General features: G+C 41.8%; 1 protein-coding gene across 3 annotated transcripts in view; it reads left to right on the top strand.

Annotated features, from left to right (window-relative positions):
• SPTBN4 (spectrin beta, non-erythrocytic 4) overlaps window positions 1-23,862 on the top strand; it is a 265,502-nt gene that overhangs the window by 128,329 nt on the left and 113,311 nt on the right. The window lies entirely within an intron of this gene.

Raw genomic sequence — 23,862 nt, 5'->3', positions numbered from 1 at the left:
AATGATTATGGGAGTAACTTCTTGCCTGTGTGAAGCAAAATATTTGGAAATACCTTCTGTTTTAGGTAAGAAAAATTGGGGCTTTTTGGTTCCTTTTGGCCCTCTAGAAAAATCATAGTGCTATTGGTTCTCCATAGCTTAGCTTGGTACTCTGTAGCACCTCTACATTCCAAGTCCTACTACAGTATAGAGCCATAGTAATCCATACCTTGCACTGATGTACCCTGTAACACCTTTACATTCCAAGTCCTACTATAGAGCCATAGCAATCCATACCTTGCACTGATGTACCCTGTAACACCTCTACATTCCAAGTCCTACTATAGATCCATAGTAATCCATACCTTGCACTGATGTACCCTGTAACACCTTTACATTCCAAGTCCTACTACAGTATAGAGCCATAGTAATCCATACCTTGCACTGTGTACCCTGTAACACCTTTACATTCCAAGTCCTACTATAGAGCCATAGCAATCCATACCTTGCACTGATGTACCCTGTAACACCTCTACATTCCAAGTCCTACTATAGAGCCATAGCAATCCATACCTTGCACTGATGTACCCTGTAACACCTTTACATTCCAAGTCCTACTATAGAGCCATAGCAATCCATACCTTGCACTGATGTACCCTGTAACACCTCTACATTCCAAGTCCTACTATAGAGCCATAGCAATCCATAACTTGCACTGATGTACCCTGTAACACCTCTACATTCCAAGTCCTACTATAGAGCCATAGCAATCCATACCTTGCACTGATGTACCCTGTAACACCTCTACATTCCAAGTCCTACTATAGAGCCATAGCAATCTATACCTTGCACTGATGTACCCTGTAACACCTCTACATTCCAAGTCCTACTATAGAGCCATAGCAATCCATACCTTGCACTGATGTACCCTGTAACACCTCTACATTCCAAGTCCTACTATAGAGCCATAGCAATCCATACCTTGCACTGATGTACCATGTAACACCTCTACATTCCAAGTCCTACTATAGAGCCATAGCAATCCATACTTTGCACTGATGTACCCTGTAACACCTCTACATTCCAAGTTCTACTATAGAGCCATAGCAATCCATACCTTGCACTGATGTACCCTGTAACACCTCTACATTCCAAGTCCTACTATAGAGTCATAGCAATCCATACCTTGCACTGATGTACCATGTAACACCTCTACATTCCAAATCCTACTATAGAGTCATAGCAATCCATACCTTGCACTGATGTACCCTGTAACACCTCTACATTCCAAGTCCTACTATAGAGTCATAGAAATCCATACCTTGCACTGTGTACCATGTAACACCTCTACATTCCAAGTCCTACTATAGAGCCATAGCAATCCATACCTTGCACTGATGTACCCTGTAACACCTTTACATTACAAGTGCTACTATAGAGCCATAGCAATCCATACCTTGCACTGATGTACCCTGTAACACCTTTACATTCCAAGTGCTACTATAGAGCCATAGCAATCCATACCTTGCACTGATGTACCCTGTAACACCTCTACATTCCAAATCCTACTATAGAGTCATAGCAATCCATACCTCGGAATGTAGATGTGTTACGGGGTACATCAGTGCAAAGTATGGATTACTATGACTCTATAGTAGGATTTGGAATATAGAGGTGTGACAGGGTACACAGTGCTAGGTATGGATTGCTATGGCTCTATAGTAGGACTTGGAATGTAGAGGTGTTACAGGGTACACAGTGCAAGGTATGGATTGCTTTGACTCTATAGTAGGACTTGGAATGTAGAGGTGTTACAGGGTATACATCAGTGCAAGGTATGGATTGCTATGGCTCTATAGTAGGACTTGGAATGTAGAGGTGTTACAGGGTATACATCAGTGCAAGGTATGGATTGCTATGGCTCTATAGTAGGACTTGCACTGTGTACCCTGTCACACCTCTACATTCCAAGTCCTACTATAGAGCCATAGCAATCCATACCTTGCACTGTGTACCCTGTAACACCTCTACATTCCAAGTCCTACTATAGAGCCATAGCAATCCATACCTTGCACTGTGTACCATGTAACACCTCTACATTCCAAGTCCTACTATAGAGCCATAGTAATCCATACCTTGCACTGATGTATCCTGTAACACCTCTACATTCCAAGTCCTAATATAGAGCCATAGCAATCCATACTTAGCACTGATGTTCCCTGTAACACCTCTACATTCCAAGTCCTAATATAGAGCCATAGCAATCCATACCTTGCACTGATGTACCCTGTAACACCTCTACATTCCAAGTCCTACTATAGAGCCATAGCAATCCATACCTTGCATTGATGTACCCTTAACACCTCTACATTCCAAGTCCTACTATAGAGCCATAGCAATCCATACCTTGCACTGATGTACCCTGTAACACCTCTACATTCCAAGTCCTACTATAGAGCCATAGCAATCCATACCTTGCACTGATGTACCCTGTAACACCTCTACATTCCAAGTCCTACTATAGAGCCATAGCAATCCATACCTTGCACTGATGTACCCTGTAACACCTCTACATTCCAAGTCCTACTATAGAGCCATAGCAATTAGCAATCCATACCTTGCACTGATGTACCATGTAACACCTCTACATTCCAAGTCCTACTATAGAGCCATAGCAATCCATACTTTGCACTGATGTACCCTGTAACACCTCTACATTCCAAGTTCTACTATAGAGCCATAGCAATCCATACCTTGCACTGTGTACCCTGTCACACCTCTACATTCTAAGTCCTACTATAGAGCCATAGCAATCCATACCTTGCACTGATGTACCCTGTAACACCTTTACATTACAAGTGCTACTATAGAGCCATAGCAATCCATACCTTGCACTGATGTACCCTGTAACACCTCTACATTCCAAGTCCTACTATAGAGCCATAGCAATCCATACCTTGCACTGATGTACCCTGTAACACCTCTACATTCCAAGTCCTACTATAGAGCCATAGCAATCCATACCTTGCACTGATGTACCCTGTAACACCTCTACATTCCAAGTCCTACTATAGAGCCATAGCAATCCATACTTTGCACTGATGTACCCTGTAACACCTCTACATTCCAAGTTCTACTATAGAGCCATAGCAATCCATACCTTGCACTGATGTACCCTGTAACACCTCTACATTCCAAGTCCTACTATAGAGTCATAGAAATCCATACCTTGCACTGTGTACCATGTAACACCTCTACATTACAAGTCCTACTATAGAGCCATAGCAATCCATACCTTGCACTGATGTACCCTGTAACACCTTTACATTACAAGTGCTACTATAGAGCCATAGCAATCCATACCTTGCACTGATGTACCCTGTAACACCTCTACATTCCAAGTCCTACTATAGAGCCATAGCAATCCATACCTTGCACTGATGTACCCTGTAACACCTCTACATTCCAAGTCCTACTATAGAGCCATAGCAATCCATACCTTGCACTGATGTACCCTGTAACACCTCTACATTCCAAGTCCTACTATAGAGCCATAGCAATCCATACCTTGCACTGATGTACCCTGTAACACCTCTACATTCCAAGTCCTACTATAGAGCCATAGCAATCCATACTTTGCACTGATGTACCCTGTAACACCTCTACATTCCAAGTTCTACTATAGAGCCATAGCAATCCATACCTTGCACTGATGTACCCTGTAACACCTCTACATTCCAAGTCCTACTATAGAGTCATAGACATCCATACCTTGCACTGTGTACCATGTAACACCTCTACATTACAAGTCCTACTATAGAGCCATAGCAATCCATACCTTGCACTGATGTACCCTGTAACACCTCTACATTACAAGTGCTACTATAGAGCCATAGCAATCCATACCTTGCACTGATGTACCCTGTAACACCTCTACATTCCAAGTCCTACTATAGAGTCATAGAAATCCATACCTTGCACTGATGTACCCTGTAACACCTCTACATTCCAAGTTCTACTATAGAGCCATAGCAATCCATACCTTGCACTGATGTACCCTGTAACACCTCTACATTCCAAGTCCTACTATAGAGTCATAGCAATCCATACCTTGCACTGTGTACCATGTAACACCTCTACATTCCAAGTCCTACTATAGAGCCATAGCAATCCATACCTTGCACTGATGTACCCTGTAACACCTCTACATTCCAAGTGCTACTATAGAGCCATAGCAATCCATACCTTGCACTGATGTACCCTGTAACACCTCTACATTCCAAATCCTACTATAGAGTCATAGCAATCCATACCTCGGAATGTAGAGGTGTTACATGGTACACAGTGCAAGGTATGGATTGCTATGACTCTATAGTAGGATTTGGAATGTAGGGGTGTTACATGGTACACAGTGCAAGGTATGGATTGCTATGGCTCTATAGTAGGACTTGGAATGTAGAGGTGTTACAGGGTACACCTCAGTGCAAGGTATGGATTGCTATGGCTCTATAGTAGGACTTGGAATGTAGAGGTGTGACAGGGTACACAGTGCAAGTCCTACTATAGAGCCATAGCAATCCATACCTTGCACTGATGTATACCCTGTAACACCTCTACATTCCAAGTCCTACTATAGAGCCATAGCAATCCATACCTTGCACTGATGTACCCTGTAACAACTCTACATTCCAAGTCCTACTATAGAGCCATAGTAATCCAAACCTTGCACTGATGTGTACCCTGTAACACCTCTACATTCCAAATCCTACTATAGAGTCATAGCAATCCATACCTTGCACTGTGTACCATGTAACACCTCTACATTCCAAGTCCTACTATAGAGCCATAGCAATCCATACCTTGCACTGATGTACCCTGTAACACCTCTACATTCCAAGTGCTACTATAGAGCCATAGCAATCCATACCTTGCACTGATGTACCCTGTAACACCTCTACATTCCAAGTCCTACTATAGAGTCATAGCAATCCATACCTTGCACTGTGTACCGTGTAACACCTCTACATTCCAAGTTCTACTATAGAGTCATAGCAATCCATACCTTGCACTGATGTACCCTGTAACACCTCTACATTCCAAGTTCTACTATAGAGTCATAGCAATCCATACCTTGCACTGATGTACCCTGTAACACCTCTACATTCCAAGTCCTACTATAGAGTCATAGCAATCCACACCTTGCACTGATGTACCCTGTAACACCTCTACATTCCAAGTTTACTATAGAGCCATAGCAATCCATACCTTGCACTGATGTACCCTGTAACACCTCTACATTCCAAGTCCTACTATAGAGTCATAGCAATCCATACCTTGCACTGTGTACCATGTAACACCTCTACATTCCAAGTCCTACTATAGAGCCATAGCAATCCATACCTTGCACTGATGTACCCTGTAACACCTCTACATTCCAAGTGCTACTATAGAGCCATAGCAATCCATACCTTGCACTGATGTACCCTGTAACACCTCTACATTCCAAATCCTACTATAGAGTCATAGCAATCCATACCTCGGAATGTAGAGGTGTTACATGGTACACAGTGCAAGGTATGGATTGCTATGACTCTATAGTAGGATTTGGAATGTAGAGGTGTTACAGGGTACATCAGTGCAAGGTATGGATTGCTATGGCTCTATAGTAGGACTTGGAATGTAGAGGTGTTACAGGGTACACCTCAGTGCAAGGTATGGATTGCTATGGCTCTATATTAGGACTTGGAATGTAGAGGTGTGACAGGGTACACAGTGCAAGTCCTACTATAGAGCCATAGCAATCCATACCTTGCACTGATGTACCCTGTAACAACTCTACATTCCAAGTCCTACTATAGAGCCATAGTAATCCAAACCTTGCACTGATGTGTACCCTGTAACACCTCTACATTCCAAATCCTACTATAGAGTCATAGCAATCCATACCTTGCACTGTGTACCATGTAACACCTTTACATTCCAAGTCCTAATATAGAGCCATAGTAATCCATACCTTGCACTGATGTACCCTGTAACACCTCTACATTCCAAATCCTACTATAGAGTCATAGCAATCCATACCTCGGAATGTAGAGGTGTTACATGGTACACAGTGCAAGGTATGGATTGCTATGACTCTATAGTAGGACTTGGAATGTAGAGGTGTTACAGGGTACACCTCAGTGCAAGGTATGGATTGCTATGGCTCTATAGTAGGACTTGGAATGTAGAGGTGTGACAGGGTACACAGTGCAAGTCCTACTATAGAGCCATAGCAATCCATACCTTGCACTGATGTACCCTGTCACACCTCTACATTCCAAGTCCTAATATAGAGCCATAGCAATCCATACCTTGCATCAAGCATGCCTGAAACAGCTGATTGCAAGTTGAATTATATGGCCATTTAAAATTAATAGGCTCTAGATTTAGTATGAACTCGTGGTTCTGGATGTATATCGGGCTTTTCTGGGATGTAAAGATGATTGCATCTTTGAATAGATCCTTTTCAATGAGTGCTTTTGTAAAGAATAAATTAAATACTGAGAATCCCCCATGATGAGATGGACTAGACAAAAATCTGTCATTTCTATTAGCTACTGTAAGTGACAGCAACAAAGTAGAATAGTCATTTATAGCTCATTTTACTCTGGAAGACACATGCTTCTTATTTGTATGTGTTTACATGTTACAATTTTTCATAATAGTGGTCCTTTAAATGATTGCCTTCAGCATGGGAATAGTGAGTCTGGCAGTGTTAGGCTGGTGTTTGCTGGCTGAATAACCCCAACCTCTTCCATGTGTGTTAGAGGATATAACTGAAGGAATCACAGCTCACTTCATTCTTCTTGTCACACATTGCTTCTGGCTCCAGCTGTTTAGCCGCTGCAATACTGATCTCTCTGGCTAGATCTGCTTATTGCAGCTGACAGCCTGTCACTCCCTCTAGTTATCCAGCTTCTTAACTGCCTGCTGGGCATTACAGTCATTTTACAAGATACATTCACAAGTATCCCATTATGCCATCCACTTCCTTTCCTTAGTACAGTGATCCAGACAAGCTGAATTTAAAGGTAATCTTCACACACAGTTCAAAATTAATATGTAAAGTGCTTACACGGGGTTCAGATTTCCTGACCTGAGACTATGTGGTTTTGCCATCCAGTAATGACAGAGGAAAACTTCACATTTACAGGGGTGACAAGAAAGCTTTATGTATTTGATATAACTGTATATAGAGATAACTGCCTATAGATGACTTTGACAGAAAGCAGGATGAAAGTTGAACTGGCAAGGCTGGTATGTTATGCTGTACAACTCAGACAACAGGAGAAGGATGATTATATTTATAAACTTTATTTGAGTGTCTTTAGTAAATAAGCTGTTGTAGGTGTTTTCTTCATGCCAAGGTTAAAGTGTACCTGGGGTGATATGTGGCATGATGGGATAAACATGTGTATGTACAGTGCAAAACATAAATAACCATATTGCTTTAGTTTTATTTTGCTGCCTGAAAGAGTTAATTTTTAGCCATGGAAGTGACAGCTTCTGTCTTGTCGGTAATATAGTAAACCTCAATGATGAGAAAATTACAGCAATAGTTTTTCTGGCAGGCCAGTTTTTCTGGCAGAATACAACTTCTAAAAGCAGGGGAAGATAAAAAAAGGTCAATAGTTCATGTATTTTAACTCTGGGATACTTAATAGACTGCCACTAAGCAGACGCAATAAAAAATTCAAACTACTTTGTAAATATTTAAATATAAAATAAAACCATGGGATATCTAAAAAAGTCATTTTTAGGAGTGGGAGGATAAATACAATTGTTTTTACTTCATCAATTTATTTTCACCTAGCGTTCACTTTAAGCCAAAAAATAAAAGACCTCAAATGCACACAGTTATGCTAAGATGCAGTCACATTCACAACAGGACAGTGTATGCATAGCTCCCAACTGTGCCTTATTCAGAGGGACAGTCTCTTTTTGGGAACCGAATCCCTCTGTTCCTCTTTCTTCATCATTTGTCCCTCTTTCAGGACAGATGAACAGATCTATTTAAATGTATGTATTTTTCTACTGAACAATGTGTGTAATTATCTCCAAACAAATACCCAAGCAATGTTTTGCTAAAATCGTGTCTAGTATCCTCTGATGCAAGGTCGGCAGACAAGAAAAATGATTCATATCTGGAAGATGTTGATTATTTATCGGATCTACTTCAAACTGTATTGTATGCATAGCAGAATCTGCATCTTGCAAACTTTTTATGCTGTGGGAATAAACATTTGTTTACATGACCAATGCTGAACTCACACAATGTGAATTGATATAATTTCTGTTTGAGTATAGCATTGGTGTTACAGCACACAGAGCATGGGTGTTCTGGGTACTTGTGAAAAGGTGCCAAAAATAAACTGCTCTTAGGCCTTGTTCACATTACAAATCCCCAGCGCTATCGCAAGCGCTGAACGATTTGGTTAGTGATTTTAAAAGTTCTTTCCCCTGCGCGTTGTGCTTAGAAAAGCGCATTTCTAAGCGCTTTTGTGGAGGGATGATTTTTCACACTTTCTGATGTTCGTCAGTCAGGAAGTGAACTCTTTGACCTGGAAATGAATAAATACAATGTATTTATTCATAAAAGCGCTTGGGAAATCTCTATTCAAAGAGCTTTTTCAACCGCTTTGCAATTTCCCTATACTTTCTATTCAACACAAATGCTCAGAAAATGGTACAGGAGCCGCGTTTGTGATTCAATATAAAGCGGAGTTCTCAGGTATGAACACTCTCATAGGAAATCATTGCACAAGCGCTTTTAGGGCGATTTAAAAAATCACCAGTGCTTAAAAGAAAAACGAAAATGCTCATAGTGTGAACCAGCCCTTACACAGGCACATAGGCTATGGACATAAATGTGGACTTTTGATATCGCAGTTCTAAATACACAAAATGACTGTGTGGCTACACTACTTGATGACCGATATAATTGCCTGAACTCAATTGTTTGTCTACTACATGTCAGACTGGATTGCATGATTTGATGGCATGTGATTTTTGTTTGATTATAAATTACAACAGCAGTTTGTTTTTCCATTTTTGCTTCGAATAAACAGGAATAATTGCACTCTTAAAGAGAACCTGAACTGAAAAAAAGTCAAAATAACCATACACAGGTTATACTTACCTCCTGTGTAGTCTACTCCTCAATCTTTCTCCTCTCCTGCGTCCCATTTGTCCACTGCGATCAGTGGAATTTTCTGTCCTCCATTTTAAAAATGGCCATTACCCCATAACATCTTCCTGGTCAGCACACTGTTACACTGTAATATCACCCACATGAGCCATAGGGAAACATGGATATCACCTTGCACATTCAGTTGTAAGTGACAGCTACTGATATATAACTGACAGCAACTGGTATATTTCAGTTCTGACAAAATCTTGTCAGAACTGGAAAGGATCATTGTAAGAAAAAAAAATGGTGAGCTTCTGTGAGGAACTGACGGTGAGGTAAGTATGTAATATTCATGTTTTTATTTTAAATAATTTTAATTGCTTCAGGTTCCCTTTAAGCATGGTACACAATTTGAGTTATGATTGGCCATTTACTGACCAATATAACCACCTCCATGTAGTATGAAGGTTTACCTGCACAATCTACTCATAGTATCCAATATCTGTTGACCCTCATACTACATGAAGGTGGGAAAATTGGTCAGTGATTGGCTAATCATAATTGAAAGTGTGTATGACCATAGGTCTTATACCTAGATGGGTCATAACAACTGTGCGTTATGATTGAGTGGCACACTGCAGTGTACTAAGGTAGTTCTTGTGGCCATCCTTTTTTTCTAGATAGTGCAGTTTGGTTTCCTTGTATAAAGTTTTTTGTTCGGCAAAGAGGCAGACTTTCCTGGGACTGGTTATCAAGTCTAACATTGCAGCAGATCGTTCAGTGGGATGCGAAAGTTTGGGCAACCTTGTTAATCGTCATGATTTTTCCGTATAAATCGGTGGTGGTTATGATAAAAAAAGTCAGTTAAATATATCATATAGGAGACACACACTGCGATATTTGAGAAGTGAAATGAAGTTTATTCGATTTACAGAAAGTGTGCAATAATTGTTTAATCAAAATTAGGCAGGTCCATACATTTGGGCACTGTTGTCATTATTTTATTGATTCCAAAACCTTCAGAGCTAATTATTGGAACTAAAATTGGCTTGGTAAGCTCAGTGAACCCTGATCTACACACACAGGTGAATCCAATTATGAGAAATAGTATTTAAGGGGGTCAATTGTAAGTATTCCCTCCTCTTTTAATTTTCTCTGAAGAGTAGCAACATTGGGGTCTCAAAGCAATTCTCAAATGACAAACAAAATGAAAACAAAGATTGTTCACCATCATGGTTTAGGGGAAGGATACAGAAAGCTGTCTCAGAGATTTCAGCTGTCTGTTTCCACAGTTAGGAACATATTGAGGAAATGGAAGACCACAGGCTCAGTTCAAGTTAAGGCTCAAAGTGGCAGACCAAGAAAAATCTTGGATAGACAGAAGCAATGAATGGTGAGAACAGTCAGTCAACCCACAGAAAAGCACCAAAGACCTACAACATCAACCATTCGGCACACTTTACACAAGGAGATGTTGTATGAGAGTGATTCATAGGAAGCCTTTTCTCCGCTCACAGCACAAACCGAGCCGCTTGAGGTATGCTAAAGCACATTTGGACAAGCCAGCTTCATTTTGGAATAAGGTGCTGTGGACTGATTAAACTACAATGGAGTTATTTGGGCATAACAAGGGGCATTATGCATGGAGAAAAAACACCGCTTTCCAAGAAAACACCTGCTACCTACAGTAAAATAGGTGGTGGTTCCATCATGCTGTGGGGCTGTGTGGCCAGTGCAGGGACTGGGAATCTTGTCAAAGTTGAGGGACGCATGGATCCCACTCAGTATCGGCAGATTCTGGAGACCAATGTCCAGGAATCGATGACCAAGCTGAAGCTGCTCCGGGGATGGATCTTTCCCTAAACACTGCTCAAAATCCACTAAGGCATTCATGCAAAGGAACAAGTACAACGTTCTGGAATGGCCATCTCAGTCCCCAGACCTAAAGATAATTGAAAATCTGTGGTGTGAGTTAAAGAGAGCCGTCGATGCTCGGAAGCCATCAAACATGAATGAACTAGAGATGTTTTGTAAAGAGAAATGGTCCAAAATACCTTCAACCAGAATCCAGACTCTCATTGGAACCTACAGGAAGCGTTTAGAGGCTGTAACTTCTGCAAAAGGAGGATCTACTAAATATTGATTTCATTTCTTTTTTGTGGTGCCCAAATTTATGCACCTGCCTGATTTTGTTTAAACAATTATTGCACACTTTCTATAAATCCAATAAACTTCATTTCACTTCTCAAATATCATTCTGTGTGTCTCCTATATGATGTATTTAACTGACATTTTTCATCGTAACAACCAAAGATTTATACAGGAAAATCATGACAATTAACAAGGTTGACTAAACTTTTGCATCCCACTGTATATGAAAATGGGTGGTGCACAAGGGTGTAGCCAAGGAGCTGTGGGCCCAGATGCAAGTTTTACAATGGGCCCCCCCAAGCACTCTATATATAACAATTGATACGGCGCACCAAAACCTGTCAATGGCAACTACAGTGTCAGAGGTGCAAGAAGGGGGTGGGGAACAGTTAATGATTACCACTAATCAAAGTATCTATAGAAGTGATTATTATGAGCACAGGACCAATAGAGAGCTAATACTGTGGTTGAGGGAGGGCCCCTCTGGCCCAAGGGCCCCGATGCGGTCGCAACCTCAGCACCCCCTATTGCTACGCCCCTGGTGGTGCAGCTCTTTTGAATACTTTCTTTTTTAGATGGTACAGTTACAACTTATGTGGAGTTAGAAGCCAGCAGTACAACACCATGGCGTAGTATATCTGCAACTTTATTGGCACACCGACAAACAGAATAGTCCACTGATACGTTTCAGACTTGCAGTTCTTTAGAGTTATGACTAAGGACCTGCGAGTCTGAAACGCATCAGCTGTCTGTTCTGTCTGTCTGTGTACCAATAAAGTTCCTGATGTACTATGCCATGGTGTTGTACTGCTGGCTTCCTTGCTGAATCTTTGTGTCTTGCCCTGTGGAGGGTTCGACCAGCACCGCCGGTAAGCCCTGGAGTTTGTAGCAGGCTATCTCTGGTGTGTTGTTTTTTTTTTTATGTGGAGTACAAAACTGGAGAAGCTTTTTAATTTCAGGGATCTAAAAAATTACCATATATACTGTAATATAGAATCCCTTTACAGTAAACTCCAAGGGACCTGTCCAAGTAGTTTACTATATCAGAATTGGTCATACAATGCAAATTCATAGGAGGCATGTGGCTGGGACTTGGGGACTGAGTTTACAATAGCCAGAGGTTTACTATATTAGAGTTCCCTATAACGAGATTCTACTGTATCTAAATTAAATGGAATGTTAAGAGGATCCATGGAATGTGGTAACATGAGGATCTTGTGAACTGTGAATCCTGATTTAGTGTCCTCACTCCCAGGTTGTGGTGTCTTCCCCAATGGATGGGTTTATAGGGTGATTTAGGAGGGTGTAAAGTGAAGATCAGTGAGATGAATTGGAGTTCAGGTTAAACAACCCCCATGTGCAGAGGAGATCCCATGTACTAGTGTTTGAGATGAACACCGCTTCGGTGTACTGTCCGTTCTGCACATCTCCTTTATAACTCACTCCCTGTAACTCCTTTCTCAGCCTTTTCCTCATGGACTCTCCCATGCAGCAAGCTGTGAGCTGAGACAAGCACTGAATATCGCCATCCACCACAGCTTTTATCTGCTCAGCACAAATACATCCCTAAGGGGATACTTACACAAGCTCCTGGCCATGTCAGCTTCTACATGTACTTGAGTCTCCTCAAGTCTGCTGCATAAATGCTACTTATAAGCTTTTGCTATAGGCAGGTCCACAAGTGTTCAGCTTTACAAGGTAGAGACGCTACAAAAATGGCTTTTCTTTTTTCCTGGGTATATTTTTTTATATTAAATTTAGTCCTGACACAGGTCACAGCAGGTGTGTAGTATATTGGGCTCCCTGAACAGGATACATTAAAATACAACTCAGAGGAAGGTTAATTAAGGATTGGACTTCATTCCAATCAGTACCCCCTTTCCCATGAGAAAAAATTTCTCAAATACACCATTGGGGGGGCGGGGGGGGGGGGGGGGTGTGGCTGATATTGTGATGAAACACCTCCCACAGTGTGATGTCATGACCATGATCCTGACAGTTTGCTATCTGTGAACCTCATTGCATTGTGGGAAATAATGTTTTTTTTCAAACTGCCAAGCAAGCAGTATCTCCCTCAGTGCATAGAAGTCTCAGTAACAAACATTCTGCAGAGATCACCTGGCAGAACTAAGGTGGTTACCACCATTGATACATTTCAGAATGTAAATCAGGGAGAAGGAAAAGATTTTACAATGGGCAAACACTAAATAATCTATAAATCAATATTGTAAACAGTAACTAATTTTATTCATTGTTGTTTTCACTACAGTTCCTCTAACTTTTTTTTATTTTTATTTTACAATTCAGCATTTCAAATAGACAAACCCCCTACTTCTTATTTTACTTACAATATAAGATCATTTCATTGGTAAATTTTTTTGCAGTTTTGTGGTGTTGCTTTTCTGAGCTGGCAATGATGTCCATACACAATGGCTGCCGCTGAGTGAGGCGTTTGTAAAATCATTTCCACTAGGTCACCTTTGTTTACATCACTGCTCTGCTTGTGTATTGTTGATTCTGTCACGGATGGCTTCCAAGGCACCTTTAAGTAGCCACTGGTCTTCATGAGAACTTCCTAGTGGGCAGCAGATCACTTTGCTGCAAGCCGCTGTCAGGTAGCAGCCCCCGGAATCTCCAAACCAGTGATAAGCTGAGGTCAGGACTGACATGTATCAACAGAGTCCTGGTGACAGGTCGATATCGGAGTAGGAGGCATTCATGCAGAATCGATCTCGCAAGCTGTGGTCAGGACAGGCTAAGATCAAGCAGAATTAAGAGTAAGGCAAAGTCAGGCAAGCCAGGTCACGACTGAAGTTCAGAGGAAGAAAAGTAAAAGAAACTGGGTCATAACATTAATCAGAAACACATTGATTGTGAACTCCGCTTCACATGGGACACCAGCAACTCTGGGAAACAGGGTTAGAGTCCCTAATCTGGGACATTTGATATGTGTAATAATCTCCTCTGTGAGGTCTGTTTTGTCTTCAGACACTACAGCAGCCAGACTATGCTGGCTGCTGTCTGCAGAGATTTTGTCCATGAATGAATTGTCCATTTGCATTTCATTCGCATTCCATTGTGGTGTGGTCTGCTATTCTGAATCCAAGTGCTATGCTGTTTGCATGGATATGCATGAACTTATGAGATGCAGGCTAATTGAATGCAGATTGCTGCCTTGTCCTTTTACAGGTCTGTCTCTGATTGGTGCGTTCATCCATAAATGTCACTTCCTGAGTGTGCTTTCCCGCCCGACATTTTGTTAGTCTTTGGACTGCAAATCCTGGGTCAGACTTTAGTTAGATCCTAGTGCATTGAACCCGGCATGACTCCAGCCTATTTGCACATAGCTAGAGTTATTGTATATTATCGTGTATATTGTAATTGACCTTTGATAGCTGTAATCAGTAGTATATTACATATCAATTGTATTTATCTGTGTATGACTTCTTGCCTGTTTCTGACTGCTCCTTCTGCCTCGCGATTCTGTACCTCTGCTTATCTGACCTTGTTGCCGACTTCTTGCCTGAAACTTTACTCTAAACCTGTCTTACGATTCTGTACCTCTATCTGCTCGGTTGTTGCCTACCTGATCTGTCTGACTATCCTCACTCACCAGTGGGCCCTCGCCACTGGAGAGGTTACCGCTGAGCCTCTATCAGCAAGATACTGTTTGCACCAATCACTACACATACTGGTGCCTCTTTGTTATTTTCATTATTGTATTAGTGTGTTCAACTCCTGTTTGTTTGAATACTCTGCCACCAGTGGGCTCCCCCCACTGGGGCTACCGTCTTAGTGGCGTTCGCCACTTTTCTGTGCACTAAACTCATGTATTTCTCACAAGAAGTAAAGTATACTGACTTGTTATGTCCTGTTAAGGTATTGCTCATTGCTGCATTCACATTGAGTAATTTCTGTCTGGCATTTGTGGATGCTCTGTGAATTAATGTCTGTTTTCTCAAAGTCTGTTATCAGTTTGACAGACATTCATCTGATCTATTGCAGATCTGTTCCTGTTCCTGTCTTGTTAATGTATTGCTTATTGCTGCATTCGCATTGAGCAATTTTTGTCTGTCGTCTGTGGACTGTTCAGAGGATTTGTCTCTCCGTGCTCCACAGCTCCACCTGCTGGATGGGTTTGTTCCTCCACAGGTGTGTTCCACCATTACTGGGCTCCTCTGTCTGAATGCTTGTGGAGATCTCCTCAGAGTCAGCGTACACGCTGTGCGCTGCCCGGGGAGATTGTTCCCGCAATCGTTACAATATGATTGCCAGAATCACCATGATTCAGAGGTTGCAGGATACTAGGAATGCTCTTTGCTTTTTAATTTGAAATGCGCCTACGTCTTGCCCCCTGCAATGACTTTTAGACCCATCTTGCAAGTATTTAAATTTGGCTTTAGTGTTGCTGGTGTTAGCAGAGCTCAACTCTAGTGTCAGATTGTAGCTGTACTTCAGAATTGAGTGCTGAGTCTGTAAGCTGAAACAGATTATTACATGTTTGCAAAAATCTTAAAATGTAAAACACGTACAAATAAGAAGTACATTTCTTCCAGAGTAAAATGAGCCATAAATGACTTTTCTCCTATGTTGCTGTCACTTACAGTAGGTAGTAGAAATCTGACAATATCAACAGGTTTTGGGTTAGTCCATCTCTCCATAGGGGATTCTTAGCCTTTATTCTTTATAAAAACATTCCCTGAATAAGATTTATACAATGATAGCCTCCCTGCTCACTGTACACTTTTGTGGCAGTTAAATTGAGCAACTGCCCTTCACTAAGTGCTTTTAAAAATAAAGAAAACCCTGAGAACCCCGCATAAGAAGAATGGCTAGTCAAAAATCTGTCAGTAATGTCCGATTTCTACTACTTACTGCAAGTGACAGCAACATAGGAGAAAAGTAATTTATGGCTCAATTAACTCCACAAGAAACGTACTTCTTCTTTGTATATGTTAACGTATTTTAAATTTTTTGATTTTCGCGACAGATGTCCTTTAACAAACCCAACTGGAAAGTTGTTACATACAATCCCTTCTCTTGTATGATGGGGTTGGATCTTTTGTCTGTCTGTGGGTCTGAGCATCATTTATTTATGCAACCAGCTTTACAATACAGCCCACTGCTATGGTACTACTCAGTCTCCACTGCTGTCCAAGGTACTGAAATCATGTATAAAGTATAATCTGTGATTTCTTTACACTATAACACACCTGTATGATGATGCTCAGTCTTCACTGCTGCACTGGGTGCTGAAAATAATTTCAGGTGAAGCCTTGATGAGCATTATTTTTGAATGCCATGAAAACTTAAACCGCATTTCTTTGTGTTTGATGCAAAAACATAACAAACGTTTTTTGGGTGATACCTTTAATGCTTGCAAGCTTTCAAAATGTTGTTTGTTCCTCAGGCTTCATACAGTTTGCTAGGAAATCTTTTACAGCTAGTCAGTAACAGCTTCAGGACTGCCCATAGTAAAACCTACATTGCAGTTGTGACTGCCGAAAGGGACCCTGAGCAGAGGCATAAATTGAAAATCTGGACTTACCTGGTGCTTCCTCCATCCTCCCTGTAGCCCGCAAGCTTCCCTGGCATCCTCTCGGTCTCTTCTGTGGTCCCGCTGGCAGCTCCGGTAATCCGGCGACTTTGGCTGAAGTTGCACATGTGCGGTCATCACACTGGTTGCTGTAAGCATCCTGCACATGTGCGGTTCTTTTAAAGGGGCACTACAGCGAAAAACTGTAAAATTTAAAATATGTGCAAACATATACAAATAAGTAGTACATTTTTTCCAGAGTAAAATGAGCCAGAAATTGCTTTTCTCCTATATTGCTGTCACTTATAGTAGGCAGTAGAAATCTGACAGAAGTGACAGGTTTTGGACTAGTCAATCTCTTCATAGGGGATTCTCAGCAAGGCTTTTATTCTTTATAAAGCTATTCCTGAAAAAGGATTTAAACAATGATGCTGGCCAGCTTCCCTGCTCCCTATACAGTTTTTTGGCAGTTCTGCCATTCACGAAGTGCTTTTGAAAATAAATATATCCCTGAGAATCCCCTATGAAGAGATGGACTAGTCCAAAACCTGTTGCTTCTGTCAGATTTCTACTACCGACTGTAAGTGACAGCAACATAGGAGAAAAGTAATTTATGGCTCATTTTACTCTGGAAAAAATGTACTTCTTATTTGTATATGTTTGCACATATTTAAAATTTTACAGTTTTTCGCTGTAGTGCCCCTTTAATACTGAACTGTGCAGGACACTTACGGTGACCAGCATGACGACGCGCTGGGTACATGCACGGGCTGAACCTGCACGTCGCCAGATTACCGGAGCTGCCAGCGGAACCACAGAAGGGCCAAGAGGATGCCAGTGGTGCTCGTGGGCTATGGGGGGGATGGAGGTAGCACCAGGTAAGTCCAGACTTTAAGCTTGATGCAGCATAAATTTTACTACACTAGCTCCTTCACATTGGATACAATCGTGCATCCCTGCCGGCACTGTTCTCGGCTGTCTTAAAACAGTTGAGCTATGTACCATGGTCAGGAACCAATGACTTTTATCACTGTGAGCCAATCAGTGATCACAAAGAAAAGAAAGGCAGTGGGCCGTAATGGACCGCGTGTCCCGAAATGAGTTAAAGGTATTATCTAATCTACTTTTGTTGTTATGTCTTTATATTTTCTCTGACTAACACCAAACCACATACAACTGTTTTGGCATTTGAATGAGTGTCTTCATTAAAGTTATCAGGGGTTTGCTCTAGCTATTCAGACCAAAGTGAAGTATCAGTCTAAAGGTGGCCACTAATGATCCGATTTTTAGCTAAAAATTGTTCAAGCAAACCGCTATTCTTATCAAAAGTGAAATCATTCACTACACCATCAGTGAACCAATCTTTGCTTCCCATCTATCACAACCAACAAGAAAATCCACATTTTGGTTCCATGAAAATCCAAGCATTTGACAAGAGTTTTGTAGGCTTCCATTGGACCCTGAATGCCAGCTAAAAGCTGGATCTCTCAGCTGCTTTTGATACAGTTGACCATGAAATCCTGCTTAACAGACTGCAGGAGTACTGTGGCATCAGTGGATCAGTCCTCCAGTGGTTCAGATCATTCCTGACTGACAGAACACAGAGAGTATCCCTAGGACCTATAATGTCCAAACCTGCACCTCTACAATTCGGAGTGCCACAAGGATCAATCCTATCCCCTCTGCTGTTTGCAATCTACATGTTGCCACTCGGTACACTTATCCAACGACATGGCCTGACGTACCACTGCTACGCCGATGACACACAGCTATACCTGTCCTTCAAACCTGGTGGATCAGACCCTACCCCAAAAATAAACTCTTGCTTAGCTGAGCTTCAGGCATGGATGAATGATAACTGGTTGAAACTGAATGCTGACAAAACTGAGGTCCTGTTTGTCCAAAGCCAGTGCTCGCCATCAAAACAGCTCTATCCTAAAGCAACACCAATCAGGATTGGGAATTCAGACATAAACAGCTCCAACCTTGTGCGCAGCCTTGGCGTACTAATCGATGGGGAATTGAGTTTCAGAAACCAAATTTCATCTGTAGTTAAATCTTCCTTCTTTCATCTGAAGAACATTGCAAAGATTAAACATCTGATTCCCCCAGAGGATCTTCAAACCCTAGTCCACGCCTTCATCACATCACGGCTGGACTACTGCAATGCCCTTTATGCTGGCCTCCCCAAAAAAGACCTGCGTCGCCTGCAATTAGTGCAGAATGCTGCTGCCAGATTGCTAACAAACCAGCCTCGCCACTGTCACATTACACCGATCCTTCGCTCACTGCACTGGCTACCAGTAGAATGGAGAATACTCTTCAAGATTGGACTGCTGACATTCAAATCCCTGCACAATCTGGGCCCTGGATACATGAAGGACTTGCTGAAGCTGCACCACACCTCTCACAACCTCAGATCAGCAAGTTCTATAAACTTGGTCACTCCCAGAGTGCACCTCAAAAAATCTGGAGACAGAGCCTTCTGTCATGCTGCCCCTACTCTTTGGAACTCCCTACCACACCCAGTAAAGACAGCACCATCCCTGGAGCTATTCAAATCCAGACTGAAAAGCCACCTGTTCAGCCTGGCATTTCCAGATTTATAAAATTCTTCCCCTGTACCACGATGGTCGGAGCCATGCTTATGCGCTTTGAGTCCCACGGGAGAAAAGCGCTTTACAAGTGTTATTTGTTGTTGTTGTTGTTGTAAAAGCTAGAAAGAAGATGCAGATTCAGTTTTTTAAGCCTCTAGTCAGCCAAATGCTCTTTCCGAACACCTATAAGAACTGTCCCGTATAATTACATAGGAATTTCACACACAAGAATTTGCATGCAGAATGCTTAAAAACATCTGCCTAAAGCATCTGCCCAAAATAGTCCTGACAGTATGTGACGGCTCTGTAATATATCCCTTATGATGCTGCTCTTTGCTGTCCTTGGTTCTGAAGATTAACAATCCATTTGCAGTATATCCTCTGGTTAATATTGATCAGTCTTCACTGCTCTCCTTGGTGCTGGAGATTATACACAGTACGGTAACTACTTTACTGTGTATCACATGTATAATACTACTTGGTCTTCACTGCTCTCCATGGTGCTGAACATTATGCTGAATATTCTACCCAGCTGGTGCTGAATATTTTACACAGCTTTACGCTATATCACATGTATAATACTGCTTGGTCTTCACTGCTCTCCATGGTGCTGGAGATTATATACAGTATGTGACTATTTTACTGTATATCACATGTATAATAATGCTCAGTCTTTACTGCTCTCGATGGTGCTGGAAATTATATACAGTGTGTGACTGCATTACTGTATATCACATGTAAAATATTGCACAGTCTTCACTGCTTTCTAAGTGCTGGAGATTATATATAGTATGTGACTGCTTTACTGTATATAACATGCATAATATTGCTCCGTCTTCACTGCTTTCTAAGTGTTGGAGATTATACCCAGTATGTGACTGCTTTACTGTATATCACATGTATAATATTGCTCAGTCTTCACTGCTCTCCATGGTGCTGGAATTTATATGTGTTATACAGTATGTGACTGCATTACTGTATATGGCATGTATAATATTGCTCAGTCTTCACTGCTCTTCATGGTGCTGAATATTATACACAGTATGTGACTGCTTTACTGTATATCACATGTATAATATTGCTCAGTCTTCACTGCTCTCCATGGTGCTGAATATTATACACAGTATGTGACTGCTTTACTGTATATCACATGTATAATATTGCTCAGTTTTCACTGCTCTCCATGGTGCTGAATATTCTATACACATTATGACTGCTTTACTGTATATCACATGTATACTATTGCACAGTCTTCACTGCTTTCTAAGTGCTGGAGATTATACATAGTATGTGACTGCTTTACTGTATATAACATGCATAATATTGCTCCGTCTTCACTGCTTTCTAAGTGTTGGAGATTATACCCAGTATGTGACTGCTTTACTGTATATCACATGTATAATATTGCTCAGTCTTCACTGCTCTCCATGGTGCTGGAATTTATATGTGTTATACAGTATGTGACTGCATTACTGTAAAGCACATGTATAATATTGCTCAGTCTTCACTGCTCTTCATGGTTCTGGAGATTATATACCGCATGTGACTGCTTTACTGTATATCACATGTATAATATTGCTCAGTCTTCACTGCTCTCCATGGTGCTGAATATTATATACACATTATGACTGCTTTACTGTATATCACCTGTATAATATTGCTCAGTCTTCACTGCTCTCCATGGTGCTGAATATTCTATACAGTATGTGACTGCTTTACTGTATATCACCTGTATAATATTGCTCAGTCTTCACTGCTCTCCATGGCACTGAATATTATATACAGTGTGTGACTGCATTACTGTATATCACGTGTATTATATTGCTCAGTCTTCACTGCTCTCCATGGTGCTGAATATTATATACACATTATGACTGCTTTACTGTATAGCACATGTATAATATTGCTCAGTCTTCACTGCTCTCCATGCTGCTGAAAATAATTTACTTATGTTTTGTCTGAGTGTTCAAAATAAATTGGAATGTTAAAATATCATTTTGGTGTGAAAATATCAAGGATAGCACAGTAAATATTAATAGCTGTTTACAAGTCATAGTTATAATGTACCTAGAAATAATCACAGTTGGATATTAGAACTCTAAAAAGTTTCCATAAGGCAGACGGCTTCTGTTTCAGGTTTCTGAGGTGGGTGCTAAGCTTGGTGACAGACCCCTTATAAGATCCAAACTCCTCAAAAACAGGATTCAGTTCTTGGCTGGAAAAGCTCCCAGATCTTATTTATACTGCAATTAATGAATGTTTAAGTTTTCCTTGTGAAGTGCAGCCGATAGATGGATAAATACAGAGTTAGATATGAAGAGAGGTCTGTAGAGATTTATGCTCGGTAGTTAGGCAGTGGATGGAGAGGGGAAGGGGTGGGGGGAGATGACGCATCAGACCCAGGATCCGCCCCTTCCATCCATTCACTGCAGTGGGATCATTCCACCATCCCACCTTGACTGTGCACCGAAGGGGACCTGCTGCCAATGAGCATGTGTCCGGATAGCAGGGTCCCCGCACTCGGTGACTGGGCTAGCTGAAGGGTCTGTGCTGGGGATTCAGGCAGCCCACCCCTCACAGGGACAGCAAATCTCACTGCACCAAACAGCATCGCAGGACACAGAGCACTGACAGCAGCATCTGCAGGCAGCACAGCACCATCTCTTGCAGTCTCCTGTTTATTGCTTTCCACTCGACCGCTCTCTCTTTACCTCGCTCTCTAATGCTCTTATCGCTTCCTCTCGCTGTCACTTCCAGCCATCCCACTCTCTTTTCTTGCAGCATATAACCCTTTCATACCTTCACCCGCTTCTCTTTTTTCAGATGTATTCGTACTCTGTCATTCTGCCTGTTTTCTCAGCATTTCCTGATAACATCTCTCTTACCGATCTGTCTCTTTTCTCTATCTCCGGCCCTGTGATTGCCTATCTGTTTTGTAAATATCTTCATTAGTCTCACCGGTGCGTTTCTCATCTGTTTCTGATATCACCAATCACACCTCTCTCTCTCTCTCTCTCTCTCTCTCTCTCTCTCTCTCCTGTTCTTGCCCTTCTGACCTCTATCACTTGTCTTTTTCTCTCTCATGCCAACCTGATATTATTTCTTAAGTCCAGTAACCCTCTGAATCTTTATTTCCTGCACGCCAATCAATAATCCATTTATCTCTCTCAGATCTGTGTCTTCTGTTGCTAACTGACATGCTTTTCTGTATGACTCTCTACTGTGACAGTTCACTATGGATTCCTACTATCACATTTCTGCCCTGGTTATTCTAGGATGCTTGGGAATTTGTCCACAGTGACTGCATGTCCCCTGTCACACTCTCTGCTGACTCTCTCACTGGACTGAGTATCTCTCACGCTCTCTGCTGACTCTCTCACTGGACTGAGTATCTCTCATGGTCTCTGCTGACTCTCTCACTGGACTGAGTATCTCTTACGCTTTGCTGACTGTCTCTCACTGGACTGGACCGAGGCTCTCTCACACTCTCTGCTGACTCTCTCACTGGACTGGACTGAGTTTCTCTCTGCTGACTCTCTCACTGGACTGGACTGAGTTTCTCTCTGCTGACTCTCTCACTGGACCGAATATCTCTCACACTCTCTGCTGACTCTCTCACTGGACTGAGTATCTCTCACGCTCTCTGCTGACTCTCTCACTGGACTGAGTATCTCTCATGGTCTCTGCTGACTCTCTCACTGGACTGAGTATCTCTTACGCTTTCTGCTGACTCTCTCACTGGACTATCTCTCATGGTCTCTGCTGACTCTCTCACTGGACTGAGTATCTCTCACGCTTTGCTGACTGTCTCTCACTGGACTGGACCGAGTATCTCTCACACTCTCTGCTGACTCTCTCACTGGACTGGACTGAGTTTCTCTCTGCTGACTGTCTCTCACTGGACCGAGTATCTCTCACGCTCTCTTCTGACTCTCACTGGACTGAGTATCTCTCACACTTTCTGCTGACTGTCTCACTGGACTGGACTGAGTATCTATCACACTCTCTGTTGACTGTCTCACTTGACTGGAATGAGTATCTGTCACTCTCTCTGCTGACGGTCTCTCACTGGACTGGACTGAGCATCTCACATGCTCTCTGCTGACTGTCTCTCACTGGACTGGACTGAGTATCTCACACACTCTCATTCTTCAGTCACTTGTTTTTTGTTCTTTTTGATCACTTGTCTCATTCTGCATTTCATGGCTGCCCCTTCTCACTGATCATTTTCTGACTGTTTTCTTCTTCTGACTTTCTTTCGTCTCTCTCTCTCTGCTTTGACACGTTGTCTGTTTGTCTCTTTCTCAACCTGATCCCACTTCATCAAGTGTGGCTCTCACACACACATACACTCTTGATGGCCTTTTACCAGAGCTTTTCTTCTCTCTCCTAACTGTATCCTGTTCTGAATGTATCCACTTTCTTAC

This window comes from Hyperolius riggenbachi, chromosome 8, assembly GCF_040937935.1.
Source record: "Hyperolius riggenbachi isolate aHypRig1 chromosome 8, aHypRig1.pri, whole genome shotgun sequence".
NCBI lineage: Eukaryota > Metazoa > Chordata > Amphibia > Anura > Hyperoliidae > Hyperolius > Hyperolius riggenbachi.
The sequence above is the reverse complement of the archived record's forward strand: the minus strand, read 5'-3'. Positions and strand labels throughout refer to the sequence as shown.